The sequence below is a fragment of the Hypomesus transpacificus genome, chromosome 8, assembly GCF_021917145.1.
Source record: "Hypomesus transpacificus isolate Combined female chromosome 8, fHypTra1, whole genome shotgun sequence".
NCBI lineage: Eukaryota > Metazoa > Chordata > Actinopteri > Osmeriformes > Osmeridae > Hypomesus > Hypomesus transpacificus.
In genome coordinates, this window is record NC_061067.1 from 7,846,187 (window position 1) to 7,871,729 (window position 25,543).

Below are 25,543 nucleotides of genomic sequence, written 5' to 3' on the forward strand. Positions count from 1 at the left end.
CCTAATCCTATTTCCTACATACCTGCATGTGTACACACTATGCATGCTGCAAAGACATAAGTATACACATGCATGTACATTTACACACATTCGCACAATCACTTTCATTCCTTGGTATGCTCTGCATCCGCTCTCCATTGAAGGCCCTGTTTCCTTTTGTTTCCATGTAAGGCTGAAGTGAGCACATAGATCCATGGACCACCAGTGTTCATGTCTCCTCTCAAGAGAGCCTGGTTGACAGCAGATGAACGCTGCATGCCTCACCTCAAATAGTTTCAGGCGGCTTTCACGCGCTCGCTCAATAAGCTGTGCAAATGGTTTGAAAAACAGTGCATGCGTGCAGTACGTTCAAATTTTGCGCTTTTTGAAACTGTCGTGTTGGCTGCCAGGCTTCTGTCTTCGCATCCCGCTCTTTGAGTTGCCAGGTTGGCAGGAACTGCATGCTGTCTGTTGTGAAATCTAGAGCAAAGCTTGTTTCTTCTCCTTCTGAATTTTGCTTGTCAAAATCATTCTGCTATGATACTTATACCAGGTGGGACAAAACCGCAAGACTTGACTGTGTAAAAACAGCATTGGACATGCCAGTGAACTCAGTAGGGCCCTACTGCTAAGCTCTGAAGCTTGAGTTGAAGGATTGACTCTGAGACAATGAAATTAAGGTGAACAAATCTTTGAAATCAGAGCATATTTCAAGTGAGAATTATGTGGTTGGGACTCGTGGGAATATGGATGAGCAGATCTGGAGATATGGAGGTTACTTGTGAGGGCAGAGGGGGAGGGGCTCAGTTACTCTCCCAGTTCTGCTCCGACTCAGATTCAGTGGAGCTGTCACCCTGCGATGACTCTGCCCTGCGCGCAGGCTAACAAATTGGCTGATCTAGCCGCCACAATGCAGCTCGATAAGCACCGTAACGAGGAGGTAACGAAGTTACGGAATCATTAGCGAGTTTGTGCCCCGGCAGGGTGGAAGGAGGGAGGAAGGGAGGGAGAGAGGGAGAGAGAGGGGAGGGGGGGGAGAGAGGAAGAGAGAGGGGAGGGGGGAGAGAGGGAGAGAGAGGGGGAGGGGTTGGCTGGAGGAACCTACTGTCTGACAGATGGTCGTGTGTGTGTTTGTGTGTCGTCATTCCCGTACTGCCTATGTTTTGTGTGGAGAGGTTGTATTGATGAGAGATGTGTGAAAAATTAAAAAGGATGTTCTGAGTTGAAACCTCATCCTCATTTGACTAATCAGTCAGGTTTGTTTGAAGTGGGACTTAAGTCAGTAATTGAAATGGTACTAAACCAAATGTCATGTTTGCATTAATTCCTGGATTATGTTTTGGCCATCCTATGATCAAATATCAAATGATGCCAGCTGGAGTACTGAAGGCACGAGTTAAATCAACTCTTATCAGCATTGTCTTTTTTGCATTTTCTTTGCACAAGACGTGCAAGTGTGAGTTTAACGGCAACTACTTGTAAACGTTTAAGCAGAGTCATAAATCAACAGTAGTGTGCTGGCTCGCTGCTGGGAGGGGGAGCGGAGAGATGGAGGGAAGAGGAGGAGGAGAGGAGGGAGGTGTAATGATGGTCTGAAGCCAAAACAAGTTTGCCGCCAAGGTGACCGAGTGGGTATGAGGGAGGGGAGGGAGATATGGAGAAGGAGAAAAAAGACCAATTCTCTTCTATCTGAGGTCTACACTGAATGGATGGGCTGGAGATCCATACAGATTCAGTGGTGGCCATTGCGCTGGTCAGCGAGGCTAAACGTGTTTGCACTTGCAATTGCATTGCTAATCATCTTCCAACCCCCCACCCCCTCTCTCTCTGTCTCACCCTCCAGGCCAGTGAAAGCCAGACTTAGCATGTCCGTCGCAGAAACCAGGTATCATTCTCACATATAGCCCCTGGATGAGCCCATTACCTCCGGTCTTCAAAACGCTGAGGGCTAATCTAGCACTAAAGGCTAATTCAAATCCATTCCTCGATTTAACCATGGCGTATGGTGTGTAAGCTGTGGGAATCTTCTGACTCATGTTTGCCAATGCGTTCTTAGGAAGCAAGATAAGGGAAACCTACTGAAATACTCCTTGTACAGCTTGTGTAGTGGTTACCATAGAGACAAAGCTTTACACCTGAGGAGGGTCTCATGCATGTCGAGCAACAGTTTGTCGAGCGACATGATAAAATAAAGTTTGCAGCCCAATTGCTTGAAAATCAAGACTTTTTGTGAGAGTGAATATTGTCGATTTTCCTAAACAAATTGAGCTATGAAGGGAAGATAATACTCTAAACTGATGGTGAATGTATTTTGCTAAAAGTTCAGGAGATCAGATCTCTCTCTCTCTCTCTCCCTCTGTCTCTCTCTCTCTATCTCTCTCTCTCTTTCTCTCTCGCTACTGGCTGTTTGTTTTGTTAAATGTAACATTCCCTTAAACGACTGTGGACATGCACATTCACTAAACACTGAGGGCCAGTTGAGGCATGAGCCAGCGGACCTGTCCTTCTCTGTCTCTCCTGAGCAGAGCCGTCTGTCCCCTCACAACCTCCAGCCCTTCATGCCATGCAGAAGGACAGAGACCAAGGTGTGAACGTATTTGTCATTTTAGCCGTAGGAAGGGAAAAGGCATTGGGATGCTGGTCTCTGTGTGTGTGTGTGTGTGTGTGTGTGGTTAATTGAGCACATATTGGACAGTGTTGGAGGACAAGCATCAGTCTGGCTGTCTTAGGTGAAGTGGTAGATGGACGACCACAGAATAGGCCGTCCTGTACCACCTGTAAAGCCCGTAAGATCACAACTGGCAATCAGAGAGACAGGGAGACAGGGAGTCGTGAGAGATATACAGGGAGGAGGACATATTGAGACAGACAGAAGAAGAGGAGGAGGGAGACTGACATCAAGAGCGACAGAACGGAGATAAGAGTTGGTGTTCGCCAAGTGAGCTATTGCCAGACACCATTGCAGAGTGAGTCCAGCACCATGGACAGCATCAGCAGACAGAAGCGCTACTATGTGGTGTTGTGTGTTCTTGTTCCGGGACTGTAGTGGAGATTGAGATGCGTAAGTGGAGATGTCGGATCGAATGTGTCTGTTCAAATTTTACAGAACAGCATAATACAATGAGAAAACACTTGCTCTCTCAATGCAAATGTGACAATATGTTTTATCTTCTCTTTCCCCTTTACGTAACTGGCTCTGGCACATCTCTGTGGATGTATGTATACACAGACACCAAGATAAATCATTAAAAGCAGGCGCCCTTTTTAAACTGGTTAGCCAAAGCCAAAGAGGTTGGATGTGTGAAATATAATCTCAGATCATAAGTGAAGCCTCAATCCAGTAAACACACAATGTCAGCCTGACATTGCCTCTTTTGAAATGACCTACATCTCATGTATTTGATGGAATACAGTACACAGGCCATTTAAGACCTCCAAGTCCTCTGGGAACTTTACGCAAGCAAAAATCAATAACTGTATGCCATAGGAAAATGTGTCATGATAAGTCTTTGTCTTTGATTCAGTTTGTAACACCTCATGTAACACCATTATGCCTAAAGATTTCCTCTCAATCTTTTCATCTTGTCTTTTTGTTTTGGCACATCAAACAAAGTGACTACGAAATACAAACAGGCTCAAATGTCCCGGCGCATCCGAGATCAGAACGCGAATCAATGAATGACGTCTCCCTTCCCTGATATTAGATGCGGTCCAATTCATTATAAATTGGAAGCCTTTGTTGTGTCATTAGCGCATCAGACGGGATTCCGACGCTTTCTAAAACAGACAGGGAAAGCTTGCGTGTCGGAAAGCGTGAAATACCGCCATAGCAGAGAACACCCAAATCCTCACGCCCGGCGCTGGCAGGGACCGCGATCCACAATGCGGAGGCAGCATAAAACGGTTTCGTCAGGGGCATCAGGAACTGAAACCCGCAGAGCTGTGACATGCCAGGGCCTTCCCCCCTCCCCCCTCTCCCCCAGCTTCCTCTCCTCTCTCCGTCCCTCAGGCTCTGGATGGACAGATTTCCCTCCCTTTCTCCGCCAACCCCATTTATGAGGCTCGTCTTTGGAATATCAGAATGTGCTTCTGTGCCTTGGCTTTGGGTGACCGTGGCGATGTGGTATCAAAGGGAATGTTCTCCGTGCGATGGTCTCCTCATCTGCTGTCGCGTGCTTTTGAGATCACAAGCCATGGAGTTCCCGGGTGAAAGGTTTCGTGGTGGTCGAGGTGTTCTCCCTCTAAGCAGATGGTATCCAAAACAAACAACAAACACGTTTGGCTGCTGCTGCCTCGCTGCTGATTTCTGGCATCCATCCAGGAGGACGGTGGTGGTTTCATGACAAGGTAGAAGCGAGTGTGCTCTGCTGTGCGTGAGTGTGGGAGCTCAATCGGCCCTGCAGTACAACAGATGTGGTACCGTGTTGACGTGTGGGGGCTGTTTCCATTACCCGCCTCACCTGAGTGGGGAAGGCTGAGACGCCTACTGTCCTAGGCTACTCTCTCAACTCGCCTCCGACCCTTTTCACTGTCTCTCGCCATTCCTCTTCTCTTTTTTCCGGACGCTACTATGAGCAGAGAGGTTTCTGTATCATTGCGTCTGTCAAATGCTGTCTTTTGGTGACACACTCACAACCTTTTGCAGGCATGCACACACACAAACACACAGACACACAAAACAGTGATGTCAGTGGTATAATCTGATGGAATCTGGGCCAAGGCTGACGAAGAGGCAGCTGGCGGAATGAGCAGTCGCTGTCACAATGAATGACCGCGTGGGAGGGGAGGGGCAGAAGAGGACAAGAGAAGGGAAGAGAGGACAGAAGAGGAGAAGAGAAGGGAAGAGAGGACTGAAGAGGAGAAAAGGGAAAAGAGAGACACTGTAGGAGACCAGAGAAATGACAAAGTTGTGGGGAGGAGAAGAGAGGAGAGAAAAGGAGACGAGCGGTAATGAAGGAGAGGAGATCTGTTTTGCATGCAGATATAATGTATAGTGTTCTAAGTAAACCAGATAACACCGAGTTGTTCTTTTAGTTCCTTGGTAACTGATTTATTTCTCATTTTGAGGGATTTAACCTTGGGGAATAGGGATTAGTCTTGCACAACAAATGTCACTTTCAGCCGGGACCGAGATACAGACTGCATCCTTATCAGAACATTACCTTCACAAAAGCCAAGCAGAGAGGGAAATAGGATGATTAATATAAATCATTGTAAAAGGGACATTTAACAGAAATTTGGTATGAATTCTCCATTTTACTGTAAACACAAGTGTGGAGTTCTCTTCTGAAGTTTTCAAAATGCTTGATCCGCATGTGCCATCCTGAGAGACTTTGATTAGATCCACGAAAAGATAAAGAGACCGAGGTGGCAAACGTGTTGAAGTCAGGGAGCTGCATTGCTGCAGTGAGGAACTCAAACAAGTCGTGGCTCCAGCAGCACAGAACACAGAACTCCCTGCCTTGGAGCATAAGCTGGCGTAGCACAACTACATACAATAACAAGGCAGGGAACAGAGGATATAGGTCCCCCGTTGGACAAAAATAATTTCAAACTTCAAGTAGACTTTTTAAAGGCTTCACAGAGCATTAACGACATGTTGTAGTGACAGAAGACAGTATGGAGGAACTGGGGGGAGGATTGAGGGGGGCCGCAAGCGCACAGTATGCAGTTACATGTGTGTCTGGGTCTGTGAATGCATGCGGTATTCAAGTCCTCAGAAGGGCAAGGCCTGGACCTTCCATTAGCACACCTGCAGGTGACTGCTTGAGTGCCATCAGCTGATGACGTGACGCGCTGCCCGAGTGCCATGCCAGATCTAGGTCCCCCAATGACCCAGCCGTCATCCCTTCAGACGGACAGACATGAGATGTGGCTCTCGCCAGGTGAGACAGACTTCCCGGGATTAGGCCGTGCACACATCCCACAAGGGACAGACTGTACAGTAGTTCAGATTAGCCCAGCCGAGACAAACAAACTGGAAATCCTGGTTGCTGTAATCTCTCCGACCTGACTTTCCCTGATACGGCTCGCACTCAAAGCCCTGAGTCGAGGCCCAGGCAAAATTGCTCACTTCACCTAGCTAGACCACTCAACCACCTCCATAACAAACAGTTGTTGCGGTAACACTCTCTAGCCCAGATGTAGAATGAGGCTACTGCATACCCACACAGCATGATGCCGGAAAGTTCCGGAGAAGATACCGTGTGAGTGGTTTCACAGTAAGCCACGGAGCTCGTCAGTGGTGTTGCCCTGAAGGCTTCTAAGATGTCTGTCTGGTTTCTGTCCATTGGTAGCCTCATTTATTCACACAGTCTCATTATTTACCAGAGGTGACTGCCGGGCACTGCTTTCTTAACATCCTGTTATTGATCAAAGCAGATGATGTCAAAAGAGACAGTAAAACAGTTAGTGTGTGTGTGAGGCTGCCTGTATGTGTTTTAGTGTGTGTGCATGGGTTTCTTGTTACAGTGTTTGTGAGTGGTTGCATTGGTCCAGGTGTGCTGTATCACTGGAACACAGTTCTAATCGTGGGTGCTAAAGTGGGCCTCCTCGTCTATTTCTGCTGTTCTGTTCTCCAGAATAGATGACTCTCTGGAACAAAGCGTCTTGTTAAAAGACCACTCAGAAACATTGCCGCCTCTGTCAGTGAGGATAAGCACAGTGCTGGGAGGTAGGTGGGTGTGGGTGTGTGTGTGTGTGTGTGTGTGTGGATGAGGCCCTCACACGGACATATACTGCTCATCTAAATGCTCCAGCATGCTGTGCTGTCTGTGTGCTCAGGTATGTGTGTACTCTGTGTGTTCTCACACACACTGTACAGTGTGCAAACTGTGTATGCGTGCGTGTGGACACAGACTGTGTTCTTAATTTAGACCAGCGTGCCTGTACACCAGGGTGTGCCCATGCCATGTTCTGGCAGGGCTGCCCATGCCCTCCCTAGGGCCGCTGGCTCAGAGGTCCAGATGCTTTCCTGGTGACTGGAAGAGAGGTCCAGTGATGTAACCAGCCCCACTAGCTACAAAGCACTGTGGCACAGCCCCAGTGTTTTAACCCCCTCTCCTGCCTCCATGTGTTTACACACAACACAGTCTCTCGCTCTCTCTCTCTCTTTCTCTCTCTCTCTCTCTCCAACCCCCTCGTCTGCCTCCATGTGTTTACACACGACACACATTCTCTTCCTGTAGCGTCACCTGACATCAAGCGGCTACCAAAATCCTTTTGTTGTGGCTCTGTCAATCAATACTCAAAGAGAGATTACCGGTAATTAACTTTTATTTTTTACATCAAAACATCAACATATTGACATAAAATACTGCTGACTGCAACCCCAAGCCCAGTCTCTGGCAAATATTACACTGCAGATTTCTAATACTCTAATAACAAACTGTGATAGAGACAAATGGGTTTTTCCATTTCCCAAAAAAAGCTATTATAATCAGTCACAGGCCTGTAGACGAACAGAAGAGACCCCTGTGTGAGTTAAAGATTAGTGTGGGAAGCAAAGGCCGCAGACGGACTGAGAAGGATGACCTGCCGTCACAAAGGAGAGCTGCCTCCCTTCATCACTATCGGGTAGATGGTGGGAACGACATGCATTCATCACATACCAGACTACAGACACACACTCGTTTGCATGCATGCACACACATTTGCATGTAGACACAAGTGCGTGAACACACACACACACACGTGAGTCTAGAATCCAGAGGGATCAAACCTGGAGAGTGTGTATTGATCCTCAGCGCTGACATTTGATTTGGCATCCCAAACTACTCATCCATAATCCACTGTCTGTGGGTGTCCATTCTTTTTGCATTCTGTGCTGTTCTGTCCGCAGCATGCTCCACCACAAGGGTGTCATGTACTCCTTAATAGACTAGCTTACTCTAGCGCAAGCCTGAGCTGTGAAGTGTGCATTGACGACAATGATGTAAGAGATTTGTCAGTGTGCTTTAAGGTGCAATTTATTACAGATGTTACCTAAGGCCCTAGGGGCTGAATACACAACCTCCACACTCACACACACACACACTGGAAAGTCAATCCAGTAGGCAGATGGGTGATTGCTACCACAGGCCCACACTCCATTGAAGTGCACCTTGTACAAGTGTATCTGCTAAGGAGTGACTGAGTGTGAGTAAGCCCGGATAAATCCTCACTGATACCCTCACGGCGGATAAGCAGGAGCAGAGATCAGGGAGCGTAGCACCGACGCGACGCAGGGCAACACCGAGGGGAGACGACGCCGTGACATCAGACATCAGACATCATGCTTCGTCTGCAGTCTGTGTGTTAGCATGCTTCCATCCCACACAGACACGCGTGTGCTCAGACACGTGTGCGCTCAGTCACTCATCCGGTTTTGAGGCCACACGCAGCAGCAGTGACACAGGGCCGTGTCCACATGCACCCACACTCCCTCCCTCCTTCAGACGCCCCACAGACACGTGCACAGACATGCCCGTGCCCGCTTTGTTTAATCAGAGTGTCATGCACAGTATATCCTGCTATGTCATTAGACGGTCCTTCGTGGGCTAATACCCGTGTAAGACGTCTGGGATCCCAGCCCGTTGATAATAGGATAGTCTTTTACCTCGCCGAGTGTGATTACACACAGGTCAATGGGATGAAACTCCACTACAGTCCAAGTACAGACTTAACACCTTAATGTGTTCTCCCTGGAGGCCCGAGGCCTTCAACCATTCTCCAAGGTACTTCATCTACTGTCAAAACCCAGAGAAGGACGTTTGTTTGTGGCTTCCAGAGCTCAGGGGTGAAGTGTTTGTGTGGATCAATGTGTCTGACATTGAAGTCTTTTGTAGTAAAGGTTGGATTTGAATTGAGTATTGTAGGTAACTGTAGCATCCTCCTATTGATCCTTTTTTATGGTTACCCACACCTAGAATATAGGCTTATTGAGTTACAACCACAATCAGACATAATAAATACACAGAATACTCTTTGTAAATAATATGGAAGTATATTCCCATAAGTCCGATGGAAAAACAAGGATGTATAAGAATATATTACCATCCATCCATAATCTGCTTTTCCGGGGGTCGGGTCGCGGGGGCAGCAACCTAAGCAGGGAGGCCCAGACTTCCCAGAATATATTACCATAATTCATATTTCAAACTTCCCATCTGGGTGATTTTGTGTTTGTATTTTTGAACTGCGATTGCTATAATTCAGTCTAGGCTCATGTAGGGCACCAAAAGTAGCTACACTCCTGTGGAGAGGCTAACTGAAGTAGTCGTATTATCCTGGAAAGTGGGTGAGTAGAGGACGTTTAACTAACAGGAAACCTCATAGTGTTTGGAGACCACAATGGGAGGCTTTCTCCCAAGCGTTTTACACTTCAGAGCAATTAGATGAACATTCTTTTCGGGACACTCTATGGTTGGTTTCAAATTCATGCCTCTTGTAGAACATTTGACAGAGAACAAACCCAGACTCCATTTAAACAGTGGAAGTGTGTTTGTAAATACATCAACTGTCATTATCTCTCTTCTCCCTTCTGTCTCTCTCTCTCACTCTTAAACACACACATACACACCCCAATGCTGACAATTTTGTTCGAGCTTTGAATAAATGGCGATGCTGTGTCACTGAGGACTGTGTCCCTCTCTAGAGAGTTCATTGTGATTACAACTGCAGCTCTCATAGCCCCCCCCGGTGTGTTTCCGGAAGGCTTTTTCATAGCCCTCTCTATCTCTCGTGCTCCACCCTTCCCTTTCACCCTCACTCCACGATTCCCTCTTTTCTCACTCTCAATCTCGTCTACCCTTAATCACGTTCAACTCTTTTCTTCCCTCTCCCCGACTCTCTCCTCAGCGTCTCTCTCCTCCCTCTCTCTCATTGTCGGTGGAGTTGAAATTGTGCAGAGTCACTACCAAATTTGGCAATCCATTAATATGAACCTTAGAGTTCTTGAACACTTGCAACGAGGCATCAGCCCATGCAGGTCAGATTCGTGAGCACATCAAACGACGAGTGATTTACCTCTGTACTTGTACCCTCTTTGAAGAGGCCCTCATAATCCAGTCACGCTAATGATATAATGAGTCATAGTGAGTCAAAGCAACCGGCTCTGGTCATAGCCGGCGGGCTGACACCAAGGTGATTGGTTCATAACCTTCTATGACTTTAGATATACTCTGATAGGTGGGATTTGTGCGGTGGATTCGCATGGGAAGGCATTGCTTTTGAAGGACGTGGCATGGTGAGGTCATGGAAAGCTTCAGACTGTGAAAGCTCGCTCACTTACCCACACAATCTTCACCTCCTCCAATTTCCTTTCGTTTATCCACTTTCCCCCTCGATCTGTCTCTTCCCCTATCAGGCTTACCTTCCTGACTTGTAAGATGAGGCTGTGGACGCTCTGCCAGACCATATCTCTCTCTCTTTCTCCCTCTCTCTTTCTGCCTTTTTCTTTTACTCTCGCTTGCTGTCTCTCCTTTCTCTGAGTCTCTATTTTTGTAGCACCCAAAGCATCTACTTTTATGTTCTCTCTCTCTCTCTCTCACTCTCTCTCTCTCTCTCTCTCTCTCTCTCTCTCTCTCTCTCTCTCTCTCTCTCTCTCTCTCTCTCTCTCTCTCTCTCTCTCTCTCTCTCTCTCTCTCTCTGATCTGAGGTCTGCTTTCCAGAGCGGCCAATTAAACTTAATGTGAGTCAATATCTCAATGTCTGTTGTTGGTGTTTTGTTTGCTGTAAGATACAGTTTATGTTGTCTATCTCTGTGTCGATCTTTTCTCTCTCTCTCTCTCTCTCTCTCTCTCTCTCTCTCTCTCTCTCTCTCTCTCTCTCTCTCTCTCTCACCCCATCTCTCTTTCGCTCTCCCTGTAATTTGTTCTCCCCTCTTAAGTACCATACTCAAAGTCTATGCCTTTCCTCCAATCATCCTTTCCATCAATTCTGGAATCCAATGTATCTAGTGGGGGAGAGACGGGAAATTGCCACTGTTTTAGCAGCTTCAAAATGGTCCTGGAGGAGCAACACATTTACAAGGAGGCTATTGCTCTTGAAGCAACAAGAAGTACTCACACACACACACTATGTGTCTCTCGCTCTTTCTCACATACACACACTCTTTCTCACTCACATGCAGACACACACACTCTCATACAAACACACAGAAACACATGCAGAAAAATGAATCATTGCCATAATGAGTGAGTAATGATATGGACAGATTTGGTGCAAGTGTGGGTGTGTTCCATGTGTGCCCATCTTGTTCTGTGTTGTGAGCAAACTACAGTCTTCCTCTGCAAGCAATCTGCATAACATTGCATAACAGACACCTCTGAGATTACTGTAACATCATAATACAACGTGTCAAAACTCTCATTTTTGTGTGAAAAGAAGAGTATCATTACATTCTATTGGCCAAGAAGGAACAATTTCAGGGCTGCACAAGAGATTAGAAAATAAATCTGAGAGTCTTGAATTATTGAATGGAACACGATTCAAATGAGCAGACATAACTATGGAGCCAAACCTTTGTTCACCTGTTGTTTAAACTCTCTAAAAACGGTCAAAACCTCTCATCTATCTTACCATCCCCCTCTTTCTCCTTTCCTCTCTTTCTTTCCGCTTGACTCATCTTCTGTTCTCTTCTCTCTTTTCATAATCTGCATGTATTGTTCTTGCTCTCTCCTCTTCCTCAGTGTCGATGATCCTCTCTCTCTCTCTCTCTCTCTCTCTCTCTCTCTCTCTCTCTCTCTCTCTCATCACTCCCGCTTTCTCTCTCTTCTCCTCCCTCCCTCTGCAGCTCAAAGGGGACTAACAAAGTTTAGGGAAGTCACCTTCAAGCTCTCCCTCATCCACCTCCGCTCCCTCTATCCATTTCTGCTTCCCAGTGTTTCAGCACTTCAGCTCACTAATCAACTCTTCAGAGATGTGCGTGGGGGACGTCCTCAGATCCAACCAGCCAATTTGAAAAGGACCGACGATCGAGCCAACATGAAAGAGTTAGCGCTAGAGGTTTTTCAATCAATTGAAATGGGGCGCCTACTGAAAATAAATTGAATTAGGCCGGCAAAGCTGCCGAACAAGCTTTCATAATTGCCGGCTGATTAGTTAGCCACGATTCAACAACTGATTGAAACTCATACCACCCGACAAGATTCCAATCAATGGGCACCGCCTCCACTCAAGAAAGCCGTTTGCATGTGTTGCGGTATTTAGCTACCAGCTGGCCCGTGTGTGGCGTGATGCTGACTTGCATGGAGAGGACAGCCCCGTCTGCAGATGATTGGTTTAATTTTTGTTGCATGCAACCCTTTTACGTTCTCAGATGTTTATCCGTATTCCATATGTCACATTATGGCAATATAAATGCCTGCTTAGAAATAATCTCCAGTTTGTTAACCAGCGTTTATGACTTGCCACAGTATTCCTGTATTCAGACACGATGAGAACGAGAGAAAGGAGTGGGGAGATGGGAGGATGAGGGGTGATAGGAAGGTGGATCTCAGGGGGAAACCTGATGACAAGGCCGTCTATTAGTTGTGCTCCTGGGGGTGCTCTCCAGACCTCTGAGGTGAGTGTGTCGCTCTGAGGTGTCTGCTGCCATGAAGCCCGAGGAAGCCACACTCTATGGAAATGAGACCAGCCACACAATAGACGCAATCACCAGGGAAATCACCTCCCTGATCCCTCCCTCTTCGGTTCTGTTCCCTCTCTCTCGACTCTGTGATTAAATCCTACCCATCACCTCACAGGTGCGTGTTCGCACCTCTCTCTGCTTATGTGTGCGACAAAGAAAGAAAGAGAGCGAGAGAGGGACAGCTTCAGAGTGTACAGTCGTGGCCACAAGTTTTTGCAATGACAAATGTTGTGTTTTGCAAAGTTTGCTGGTTCAGTGTTTGAGGAAAATGTTTTCAAATTTTTCACGTTTCTATAGAATACAATAAGGCACGTTTCATATTTCTTTTAGCTTTTTTGGGGCGAACATTTTCAATGTATGCAAATAGTCCCTTCTTTTACTACAGAATTATAATGATTTCACCTGGCTAGAACTAGTTCACACTTTCCCCTGTGCTGATGATATGACTTTCTGAAATTATGTTAGTAGTCATTTTATGGCAAAGCCCAGAAGGCTTTGCAAACACAAAATGAATGTTGCTCCCAATACGTTTGGCCACGGCAGTGTGTGAAAAGAGAAAGTCAAAACAGAAAGAGAAGTTTGACACTGAACACTGTGATCGTCAGTTGGTTCATGTGACCTGCTGACTGTGTTGGATATGTTTCTCTCACAGTAACTGCATTCATATTGCCTACTGGCCTTCAAGCCACTTGTTTTATAACCACCGGCTCTTTCAGTCACATCACAAACATGGAACACGTCTTGTGTGCATTTCAAATGCTGTACGTCTTTTCATCTCTATTTGAAGGAGGCTTTTATAAGGCCTCCCGGTCAGACACCATACTGAGGTATCCCTCCGGCCTTTCTCTCCCTCTGCTGCTTTACCGTCCTCTCATCTTTCAGACCTCCCTCTCTGTGTCTTTCTCTCTTGTTTCTCTTCCTCTCCATCCCTGTTTCTCTTGTGTGTGTCTCTCAATCTCTCTCTCCATCTCTTCCCCTTTCATTTCTCTCTCCATCTCTGCCTCTCTCACCTCTCTGTCTTCATCTCAGTGTCTCTCTTTTCTGTCTCTCTCCATCTCAGCTTGTCTCTCATTTCTCTCTCTATTTCAGTCTCTCTCTCCATCTCTGTGTCATGTTTCTCTTTCTGTCTTCCTCTGTCATGCTTACACACACGTGTCACACACTATTGAACGCTGTTCTCTATATTTGAATGTGGGGGTACAGGAAGTGCATTTCTGTACCCCGTAATTGGTTTAGTGCAGTGTATCATCCTGTCCACACATCACCCCCCCCCCCCCCTCCCTAACAGCCCTGCCCCTTCAAATTGCGAATCAGGCCACTGTACACATATGTTGCTACCTCTAACAGTCAAAATGATGCAAGTTCTATAGTGGTTGTTGTTGTGACGTAAGCAGTCATTGTTTAGAGTTCACTTGAAATTTTGGACCAGAGAACTCTGTGTAAACGTCCCCAAGCTCTAACTGTATTGAAAAACAAAATTAAATTAGAGCTTGCAGCATTCCCGACCTTTCTCCTCTGGTCTGGAATGTCCCAGGGTTGGTTCAGGATTCTCTCATCCTGGTTGATTTAATCACAGACGATTTATACAAATCTGGAATTATTTTAATCACCAGAGATTTTGTCATATTTCAGATTTTTACTGTGTTTTTGAATGTTGAGAGGAGTTCTTTACAAGCCTGCATTTGGCTGTACTCGATTAAACATTCTGTCACATGACCTGTTTTGAGGCGTAACCGAGGTCTGTCTGTCAACCGCTGTCAAGCAGGATGGTATAATACGGACTCAAAAGCAGAGAAAAGCTGATCTTTTCAGTCCATTTGGATGTGCAAGACCAATCAGAGTATTCAAAAATCCTGCTTACATATGTGGCACAACAATTTGGAACATACCATTTCTTGTACTAATTTATAACACACTGTAGTAAAAACATGGAATAAGTATAGACAGTATAAAGAGTATCTATACAGCCAGTGCAATGTCAGTCAAAAATGACCTCATCAAGTCTTTCTGAGTCATCATTTGGGGATTTGTCAGTTGGGTTTGACCCCATGGGGCTAAATCAATCCCCCCCTCACCCTCACCCCTGTCAATAATTCTCAGCTTTTTCACAGTCTCTCTAATCCTCTTTCTGACAGGACGAGCCTCTTTTCATCACCAGTGTGCCCGTTGCAAACAATCAAGCAAATGCACGCACGAGTGGTGTGTGTGTGCATGCGCATGTTTGGGCGCTGATTGTTTGCATCCGATAATCTTGGCGGATCTCAATCTAGATGTAGGTCAGTAGGCATGTGAGGGACACATCCAGTACAGTGGGCTTGTAGGCTGACGACACACCAACGTGCTACTGCTGTCTAACACTGTGTCCAAAGACAAAATCAGGCCGCAGAAACGGCAGTGACTTTGTCCCGTGTCCACAAGTTCATTACGCCCCATAAACAAACTCTTTGTGCCACATTAAAGACTGAACGTTCAACACTCAACTCCCCGGCGCCTGGAGATTCTAAGTTATTCCACAGAACGCTGTAAAGTGCAGCGCTAACAACTCCTGAAGTTTGAATAATGGATCTCAGCCCACTTGGCGTGCAGGGATTATGCATGGAGCTCGCCAGACAGGATTGCTGGGTGCTGACTCAGTGCTTGCGTGGCTCCGGCTCGGGGGGTTAACGCAGTAAGGGCCGAGGGGGTCTGATTCTGAGGTGCCCGTCCACATGCTTGCCAGGCATGACTTTGAAGGACAATGCCTTCAATCGTCTATCTCCGCCCGTTCCAGAGGCATGGGCCCCAGTGCTCAGGTCCAACTTAGCCCTGTCTTTTATGCATTGTGTTGCCTGGCTTTGATTGGGGCTCTGCATGGTGAATAGAGCAAGGGGCCTAATGCCGTATCACACCCAAGCACATGGGGTTTTTCAAAGTGGGGAGATTTTCTATGGACGGAAGCTTTCGCCTTCTCTCTCCCTCTTCCCCCCCCCCCCTCTCTCTCTCTCTCTCTCTCTCTCTCTCTCTCTCTCTCTCCCTTTCCTCTTTCCAGCCTTCTCTCTTTCTGATTGCAGCAGCAGCATCTGTATCACTCTCTCTTTCTCTGGCACTCCCTTTTATTTTGCATAAAAGGTCACAGTCATTTCCCCTCTCTTTTTTTGCCTAGCAATGAATTATTCAAAGTTGTCCCTTCCCCTGAATATGAGAGCTTCAGGCAGCTTACAGAAAGCAGAGCGTCGAGAGTGAGTGAGAGAGACTTCCGAAACTTAAGTCCAGAAAAGATTAGAGTCTGCCAATCTTTTAAAAAAAGACAATCTAATTTTATTGTGACTCTCCTCTAAAGGAAGACCCCTATATTCAAAGTATTTGGCGAGGTATTTTAACTCAGCACGTCAATGACTGAATCACATTCACCTATCGCAAACACGTCACAACGATAGTCCCATGACAAGCCTTGTTTTTATTCATTCATATTTCTTGTGGATTGTTTACTCATTGACAAATACACATGTTGATGCTTTTCGGCGTCCCCCAGCCCCCCTCCCCTCGTCCTCTCCAGCGCCTCTATTTCCATACTTGTGTTTAAGTGTCATGCCTGCTCCACACCCCAGCGGAGTGTGAAATTGGAATCCTCCCCTAGAGAGGTGCGCTGATTGACACACGAGAGAGAGGAGAGGACAAGAGATGGGGAATCTGGGCTCTGGCTTAGACGCTGCCAATCTCACCTACAAAACACTTCCTTCCCTTATTAAAACACGGTGTCGCCCACCATTACTACGATTAGTGTGATATCCTATTGCCTCCTCCTACGAGTCTTAGGAAACAAGGTCTTCTGTGCGTTCTTGCTCACATCATCAAGCTATCCAGATACAGTCGTGCACACACAATACATTTAGCACAAGCATTTTCTGCTTCATTTTGCATTCATAAACAGAGAATATCCTGCATTGCAACCTCAAACCTCAATGACAAGATGGCAACCCCCCCCCTCCCTCATCCCACACTGAGCATCAATGACCTCCTCTTGGCCTGTAGTCTGGTTCCCACCACCCACCATCCCTGCCTGGGGAGCCTTGAGTCCACCATCTGCTCCACCCAGACCCTCAACACCACCATCCACCACCCAGGGCATCTCCACAGAGACCCAGTGAGGGTCGGACAGCACTGCAAAACATACTCTCTCGGGTGTCTTCCCAACCCAGGCAGCCAGTAAAAGCATCTCTATTCATCTCTTTCTGAATCTAGTTCTAGTGTTAGAAAGTACTTTAGTCAAAATGTGTTTGCCATTCTTTTACCCTGTGGGTTGACGTGAGTTTTTGTGTGTTTTTTGGTACGTGTTGTAATGCAGTTAAGTGCTGATGGTCAGTCCACTTTCGAACGCCAAGTCCTATCTTAAAGACAAAGGGATCTTTCTCTTTTCATGCCCAATTCTATTGTGAACACTTTCAAAGAGCACCAGAGAGGCAAAACGACAACTACATTTAGAGAGGCACAAATTGGCATGAATTAAATTTGTGCTCTTCTTTATTTTCTTCTGAGGATGAAATGCATGAGTGTGCTCCCCTCAGTCACAGCTTTCTTTTTTGGCTCTGAAATGTCATGTTGGGGATCAGAGCTGGGATGTCGGACCTTTTGATTTTTCGAGCTAAACAAACTCATCCCTGGTGTAATACATAACACCATCAAATGTCTCCAACCAGGCACTCTGCATAGAAAATCAAAGCTTTCAGAACTCTTTCATTTAAATCAAGCAGAGCCCCCCCCCTCCCAGTAAACTGTGACAATGTTCCTTTTTCTTCTGCTATTTTGTTTCTAGTTTGTTCCAGATGGAGGACAAGGGGAAAGACTTTAAGGACGGCAGCAAGGAGATGTGGAAGAGGAGGCAATAAAGCAGGTGAGTTACCACTGTGTGTTGTCATGCTTGATTGTTTTAACTGAGGGCTCACTTGTTCATTCTATTAACAATGCCATTGACCCGCTCTGTCAAGGCTGCCTTCCAGCATCATAAATATTTATACCCGCTCTTTCTCAATTCAACTTTGACCTTTGCGGCTTAACGTTCCATGTACTAGCCATGACCTTGGCGTGACCCCTGTGGAAATGTGTCACAGCACAGACACACTCCGATAACATACTGTAAGTGTTGTAGTGATGTGTCAGTAAGACCAAATGGACAGAAGCAAATGGTAAATGAAGAGGGAGAGAGGGGGAAGTTTAAGTATGGGTGGATGGAGGTAGGTAATATTTGTTATCACACAAACTAGTCGTGAAGGAGAGATGGAGAGCATTGCAATTTCAGAAAAGAAGTGGTAAAGGCTGCAGCTGAGATAATTTTTTATTTTTCTGTGAATTCTGCAGAGATGTTATTTGTTTGCAGAACAGCTGTGGAAAACACATTTAATTTGCAAATTGGCGTGCCGAGATTGCTCACTCTTTTTCAAACAAATCCCAAAACAATTCTGGGACAGATTGATACATAGAGGGAAGAAAATAAACTACCCTGTGATGAAGCTACGTTGTTATGTGTTCAAGTTCAGAGGACTGCGCGGGACATGTTACAGCATGTGTGACAGTGTTGTGGACTTGTGGGCTTATGGCAGATTTTTAGAAGCTTTGTGAGTTTCAGATGAATTTAGACTGTACAGAGTGGCCTCCAGTATGTTAGAGTGCTAGGGACACAGCTGTCACAGAAAACAGACCAGACACAGATTAAGCGTCCAAAAGTGTCCAGTACCACTGTCAGACAGTCTCGTGGCTGGATTTCAAATAATGTTAGGTTATTCACCTGTACCAAGAGTATAACCCACATAAAAGAATCATGTCTGTACCATTACAAAGATTTAAAACAGCATGAAGACTGGGGAACATGTCAGGTCATTACTGTGAGTGCTTCATATATAATCACCCACAGAGTTATGTATCCATGCCTCTGTAGGCCTCAGTGCTAAAGCCCCAGCCCTCGGCCCCTGCCAGAAAACAGGATTTACCGCCTTGCTTTTCCATCGCAGAAAAAAAGGTATCATGGTCATGCTGACCGGAGTCATCACAGAGGGCCATGTGAGAAGTTGTAATTCTCTGTGAACAGGCTTGTAAGCCAATAAGGTACTGTAGTATCTGAGACAGCGAGGACGAATGCAGGGGCAACGGGGGAAAACAGGCTAATGGCAGAGGAGAAAGGCGTTTGAACCAACCAACAGCTGAACGTTGGAGAGTGTCAGAGTGGCTGCTCAGTTTAAAATGGGTTTTCATTTGAAGGGGTTCTCAAAAAAGCATCCTGTGGAGAATGGGTAGGCAATGGCAGTGTAATTATGGATAATAATAATTATAGGATTGAAGAGTCAGACTGACCTGGCTCGTACCAATCTTACAAAATCTATTCTGACAGCATATAGTCATGGATATGAAACAATGAAAAGCCCAAACCTGTTTTCCTGTTGTATATTAGAAAAAAAAACTATAAGGAATATAAATTAATTTTATACAAAGTAATTGGACAAGGTATATTACCTGAATAACTCAGTGAATGTTTAATTGTTTTGAGTGTTTGGTTGTCTAACTGTAAGCTAGTGTAATAAACACACATGGGACCGTGATTCAGATGTAATAAGTTTAGAACAATTGAAAGTAAATTAACATCAATTTACAGTTAATTAGGATTTAATCAGTTATATGCAAGTGTACTTTTACATGATGATGGAAAAACAGGGTGTTCAGTAGAGTAGAGCTCATAGGATGGATGTGGGTACATCCAGTTGTAATTTGCACATTTAGGGGCTGTATGATAATAAACGTTTATTATCATACTTAACCCATTAGAAATTCAAAGCATTATTTTTGTGTTTTTTTATGATTCAAGTAGTAATTAGGTTTTTTAGTGAGTTGAATTTTTTTATACAAACACCGGAAGATCTTGGCCTAAAGCACTCCAAGTTTATTAAACCAAAATAATGGCCTCATTTACAAACCTTGATTAAATACTCTTAATCTATTGCTTAATATCCAACTTGGAAAGGATAAATGTCAGGGCTTGTGCATTTTAGGTTGGACATCCTGTTTGCCATACATAGTTTACCAAGCTAATGTTACTGGTAATGAGCTCTGAGAGAAAGAGACTATGACTCATCCATAAGCACTGTAATCTATTTGCACCTGCACAAATTATGAAACGGGAGCAAATTTCATCAGCTTGATGAGCCTCACATTTCACAGCCCACTGGCCTACTACTAGCAAACAACGAACAGAAAAATCACCATTACCCCCAATCAACGGTTCGATTCCTGTCTAAACTCTCAAAGTGTATGTATTTACCTGCTGATCTGCTCTTTCAGATTGTCTCAAGCTGGCTTTATAGAAATAATAATGTCACTTTCTATTATATTCCATTGAGCCGTTGTATTTCACTACTGTGATCAGTGCCTGTGATCAGAGGGATGGTGATAATAAGAACTGCTCTAATGGGAGAGACTTTAGGAACTTCATTTAGTCCATATCTAGTCCGTGTCACCTGTGTGTTTGTTTGCATGCGTGAGGTGTTGTAGATGTGTACGTAAGTATGTATGTGTGTTCAGTAAGTGAGGGGTATGTGTTTGACTCCCTGCCTACAGTATCGTCAAATTCCTTCTGAACCCCAGCCACCTTGGTAGGTCACTCTGGTCTTTTTCAGCTTCAATTTCTCTTTCTGTTTTTCACTTTGGTCCCCTGTGCAGTTTACATGGAGGGTCAACAGGGTCACACACGAGACACAGTCCCCCATCTGGGAGCGCTTTCACTCCCTGCTTGCATTTGAAATGGGCAACCACACGCTCTGAAGGAGTGTTTTGGTGTCAAAGAGGAGCATGGAATAGATTAACTGTCCAAGGGAAGGGTTGACAAAGGGGCCATGGCAGTCATGTGCGGGTAACACCACTCCAACCTTCTGGCACTTTCCACTGTCTCAACATTTCAACGGGGCTACTTTCTGTGACTGGCAGAGTATCGCAAATTGCTGCTCTAGGGACAACCTTATCTGTGGATGGTTTTGTCATGGTGCCTGAAAATGCTCTCCTCTCTTCTCCACTCTTCTGCCTTTACTTATCTTGGCCTGTAAGCAGGAGCATTTGCATGGAAATATGTCAATGTGGCAACACTTTGAATACACATTGTGCCTCGCTTTTTTCGTCTCTCTCATTTTTCTATATCTAGATATATACTGTTTATATATCTGAAACTAGTTTTCCTAGCTGGCTTTCGTGAGTACAGTGTTAAGGTGGACCAACTGGCTACTGGCTGGTGGACCCAAATGCACAACTCCACAGAAGGCACGGTTGACTGGTTTATTGAGAATAAGGTTGAAGGAAAACGAAGGAGATCCAGTGGGTCAAGCAGGTGTGGCAGGCAGGCTGATGAACAGGAGGATGTGGCACAGTCTGTAGCAGGCAGAGAGAAAACCATGTTATTAGGAGTGTACCAAGTTATATCAACACAGCACAGGAGCTATGGTACTAACAAGGTAGCAGAAGCATTGAACTGGCGATTAGAGACTGGAAAACCAGGGTTGAAATACTATGGTGCTGATGAGGGGATGAGTTGCAGGTGTGTCAATTTCACAGGAGGGATGGAGTATGTGGCAGGAAACCTGGAACCTGGAGCCAACACCTGTGAAAAACAGAAAACCTGGCCCGGTTCTGGCCGGGGCCAGAACATACAGGACAAGGGGCTAATTTAATCTCAGAAAAAAATTAGGTCCTCACTATACCATGAAAAAAGGGGGCAGACATAATCCAGAGCTCTGATTGGTTACAGACGAGGGTGAGTCATGTAGTGGAGAGTAAACTCCAGGACACGTGTTCATCCCTGAGAAAACACTGAAGTCCACCTAGATAATAAGCACTATCCCAGATGCGGGCAAACACACAGACACACAAACAGAAACACGCACACACACAGACCCACACACTGCAAGTGGGAGCTGCCACTGATGAATGATGTTGTCTTTCCTATTACTGTAATGTCTTTGTTTCTTGTAAATGTTTGCATCGTACATTAGGACGCCTTGAAAATGAGTTGCTTCACCTCAAGGGGTTTATCCTAGTAAATGAACAAATATCATCCATGACCTCAGCTGGATTGATAGATAATCCAGCTATTGCCAGTCCCCGCAAGCCTTGCCCTCACAGCTAGCGCAACCCCTTCACCCCTAGCTGGTCACCCTTCCACCCTCTACTTCTCTCCCCTGCCTCCTTGGTAGCCAGCTCTATTTTTAATGTGACTTGTATTCATTATGGATACAGCCAAACCACTGGTCTGCATGACATAACACAGTGACAACAGATCTCAGCTTCTGACAGTGCTGCTGCCCTTACAGCTTCTGCGGTGGAAAATTGCTGCTGTGGAAAAAACGTATTCTGTCGGTTTAGCAGTCATGGCCCCTCACAGCCCAAGTTGTTTGATAGACATAGAGGAAGCCCGAGTTGACAGGAGACATAATTGAGTCCATTTTTGATGACATAAGCCTTGCTAAGTCCGTTGGGTCGGCAGATTCGTGGACGGCTGATGCTTGCCTGTCCCCTCTGCTGTGTTCTGTCGTAGATGGGAGCTAAGCTGAAACAGAGACTCCAACAGTCATTCAGCCACTATCACCTGATGTGACACCTGTGTACGAACAGCGAGTTTGGTTCAGACTTGGCATGTACTGTGTGCGTGTGTGTGTGGTGGTTGGGCGAGGGGTTCTGGAATGATGCCTTCCAGGCTGTGTGTGTGTTTGTGGACAGGTGTGGAAGTATGTGCGTACATGATTGTGCACCATTGATAATGGCTGCGTATCTAGGTGTATTAGTGTGTCGTTTCAGATCCGTGTTGACCAGTTCACATGAGAGACGGCAGGGGGCTGGACCTGTTCTCTTGCTCTGTCAGTCCCTCCTCCCGTCTCGTCAAATGTCTGTTGACACACATTAATGCGACAGCCAGATCGGCCAACAATAACCAAAAAACATAGAGAAAAGGGGCAGGGAAGTTGTCAAGATTGCTTATTGTCTGACCTAGACACATTGCATCCCTTGGCCAAACACTGACCTCTGGACCTATGCAGTTAAGCAGCCCTGAATTAATTTTAGAAGCCTAGTGGAGGCAATCCTAACAAAGACGCATTTAAATCAATGTTTCCTGGAACGCAGGAAAAATGCATTCGTTTTTCTGTTGTTTTTCCTTTGTTTTCCCTCATAATTGTTTTGAGTATTAGTATTTGCATAAATCCACAATTCTGACACACAAATATATCAGGGAAATCGAAAGACGTCACGAAGAGGGGTACACTGAAAGTTCACAACGCATAGTGTATTTCCTTATTTTCCTTTTTAGAAATACCATTATTATTCATGTATTTCAATGCCTTGTTCAACCAGAAGAGATTTATCTTAAATATGTGCTAACACTTTCGCACTATGTATGCTACAACACGTTACTTTCTGCAGTACATGTGCAGCTCCCATCTCCACGCTCCAGGCGCTGGTTTTGCTCCACTTGTCAGTTTGAAGTTAACTCTTTCTGACTGGGGCAAGTTACAGTACTGTACATACTGTACATTTTAGCCAACCAGCAGACATTCCTAGCAACACTTGTGCCAATGGTTGTTTCGCGGTTGTTCAACCCTATTTAATCAAAGCTTGTCATTGCCTGTTCAGTCATCAGTGGTGTTGTTCAGAAGTCATTAAAGCTGTCATTGAGTTGCAAACAGCACCGTGGGTAGTGGCTCTCTTTGGTGACATAGTAAAAGATCGAAGTCACACTCCACCATGATGAAGTACACGGGGGCATGTTGAGAATGACATACACGTAGAAGTACACATGCTAACACCTTAGGCCGGCCTTCTTATCTCAAACATCTCCAACCTCGGAGGAACCCAGGCAGTGCAGGAGCTGCCCAAGATTTAGCCTCACAACTCAAATGTGTACTAAAACAACAGGAAGTGGGTCTGTTTATTGTAGTTATTAATACATTTCATTTATATAATACACAATAATACTTTTGTCATTTAAATGAAATTGCAAATTCAAAAATTGTACTGTGCTTGAATTCTTAGAATAGACAAGTGTCAATTCAAGGTCACATTCATTAAAAATGTATTCGGGTTATTGTGGTGTTATACAACAATGCATTGTGATGTAACACGTTACATTGGTGATTTGTTTATATCATTGAAATATTCAAGTATATGACTGGAAATCTCTTCACAATCAGTTAAAATGTTTCAATTGGAGTCATACTGATGGTGTGGACTCTTACTCAATGGAAAGTGTGTCTTAATTGGTATGGCTCTTTACTAATCCCAGTTGGTACTAGGATGTTAGAAATGACAAAAGAAATGTCCAGTCAACTCTCATAATGCTGGTGAACGTTGGGGTAAAATTGCTTTTCCCAGCTGCATATTAGCAGACCTCCAGAAATGCATTGTTTCCGTTCAGGAAAAATACATTTGTTACCATGGTGATGCTATCCCCCCCCTCATCCAATTTACCTCCTTGTGTTATTTATGGATCACTTTATTGAACTTTATTAAAGAAAAGAGGGATGAAAGGTTCATATCTGTTTTGTCATTTCTCTGACACACAAAGCACAAAGATCCAGATGATGCAGCACATACAACTTTGCTTCGGTTTGAGGATGACTCAGGCATTTTGGAATGAGGCAGGCATTTTGAGGAACTTGCTGTCTCCCAGGGTCTGTTCTATGGATTGGGCATGGACGGATTTGGGCAAATAAAGTCAATTGTGAGTAAATCTTTTCCCTTGCATTGGATATGGCTTATCCCATTGAACTTATTCAAATGAAGTGGTTGATAGTGTTACACTGTAGGGAAGCCTAAATGGAGGAAAATATAGATAAAAAAGGATTTCCCTTTCTACCCATCTATAAAAGATAGGTATTCATGGTGATGTCATGGCTTTTCTTATAGGTTCAAAAGTAAATGCCACATCCATTTATTTTGCTTCAGAATGAAAGAACTGCTGTCCCCACAGATCTACATTAGTATGATAAAAAAACTATACATTTGCATTGACGTATTTGGCCAATTCAATGTTTGCTTATCCAGTTATCCAGTTTGCTTATATCAGTGAAGGCTGAGCAGTCCACACAGTATGAACTAGCACTGCCAATTCACCCGGTTGAAGTTCTGACAGTCCAACTGGAGGATAACAACTTGAGGCTTTCTCCAGGCTTAATGCAGCCGCTCATTTTGTTTACCTTGATCAAACAGTTCCCAGTCACAGGAAGAATTTGTCTCAGGGATGTGTTTGGTGGGTCCCACACCATAACTCAGCCCCCACTCAGTCCATTAGTCTTGGAGAGCGTTGACAGTCAGGCTAATTAGTTCTGTGGTGACGAAGGGGCTGTCACCTGGGAGCCGGGAATATCAATCCCTCCATGTAGCCATGTGTTTTCATAATACAGCCAACTATGCCAGGAAAGACAGAGAGTGTGTGAAGAACGTGGCCCTGCGATGACGAGGCCTGGGCGCTGAATGACATGACGCAGAATCCTGTCCGTCTATGTATCCCACGTCATCTGGAGCTATTTAGGCAAAGATGGGCCCGCTTACAGATCAGTACACAACACCAGACTTAAGCACCATGTTCAGTATACAGTATATTGACATCAGTATACGGTATATTGATATCAGTATACGGTATATTGATATCAGTATACGGTATATTGATATCAGTAAACGGTATATTGATATCAGTATACAGTATATTGATATCAGTAAACGGTATGTTGATATCAGTATACGGTATATTGATATCAGTATACGGTATATTGATATCAGTATACGGTATATTGATATCAGTAAACGGTATATTGATATCAGTATACGGTATATTGATATCAGTAAACGCTATATTGATATCAGTATACAGTATATTGATATCAGTATAAGGTATATTGATATCAGTATACGGTATATTGATATCAGTATACAGTATATTGATATCAGTAAATG

General features: G+C 45.0%; 1 protein-coding gene across 1 annotated transcript in view; it reads left to right on the forward strand.

Annotated features, from left to right (window-relative positions):
• The window catches only part of dlgap1b (discs, large (Drosophila) homolog-associated protein 1b), an 80,228-nt gene that overhangs the window by 9,425 nt on the left and 45,260 nt on the right, over nt 1–25,543 (forward strand). The window contains 1 exon segment of the mRNA XM_047024256.1: nt 17,382–17,459. The gene's annotated coding sequence lies outside the window, so the exon portion shown is untranslated.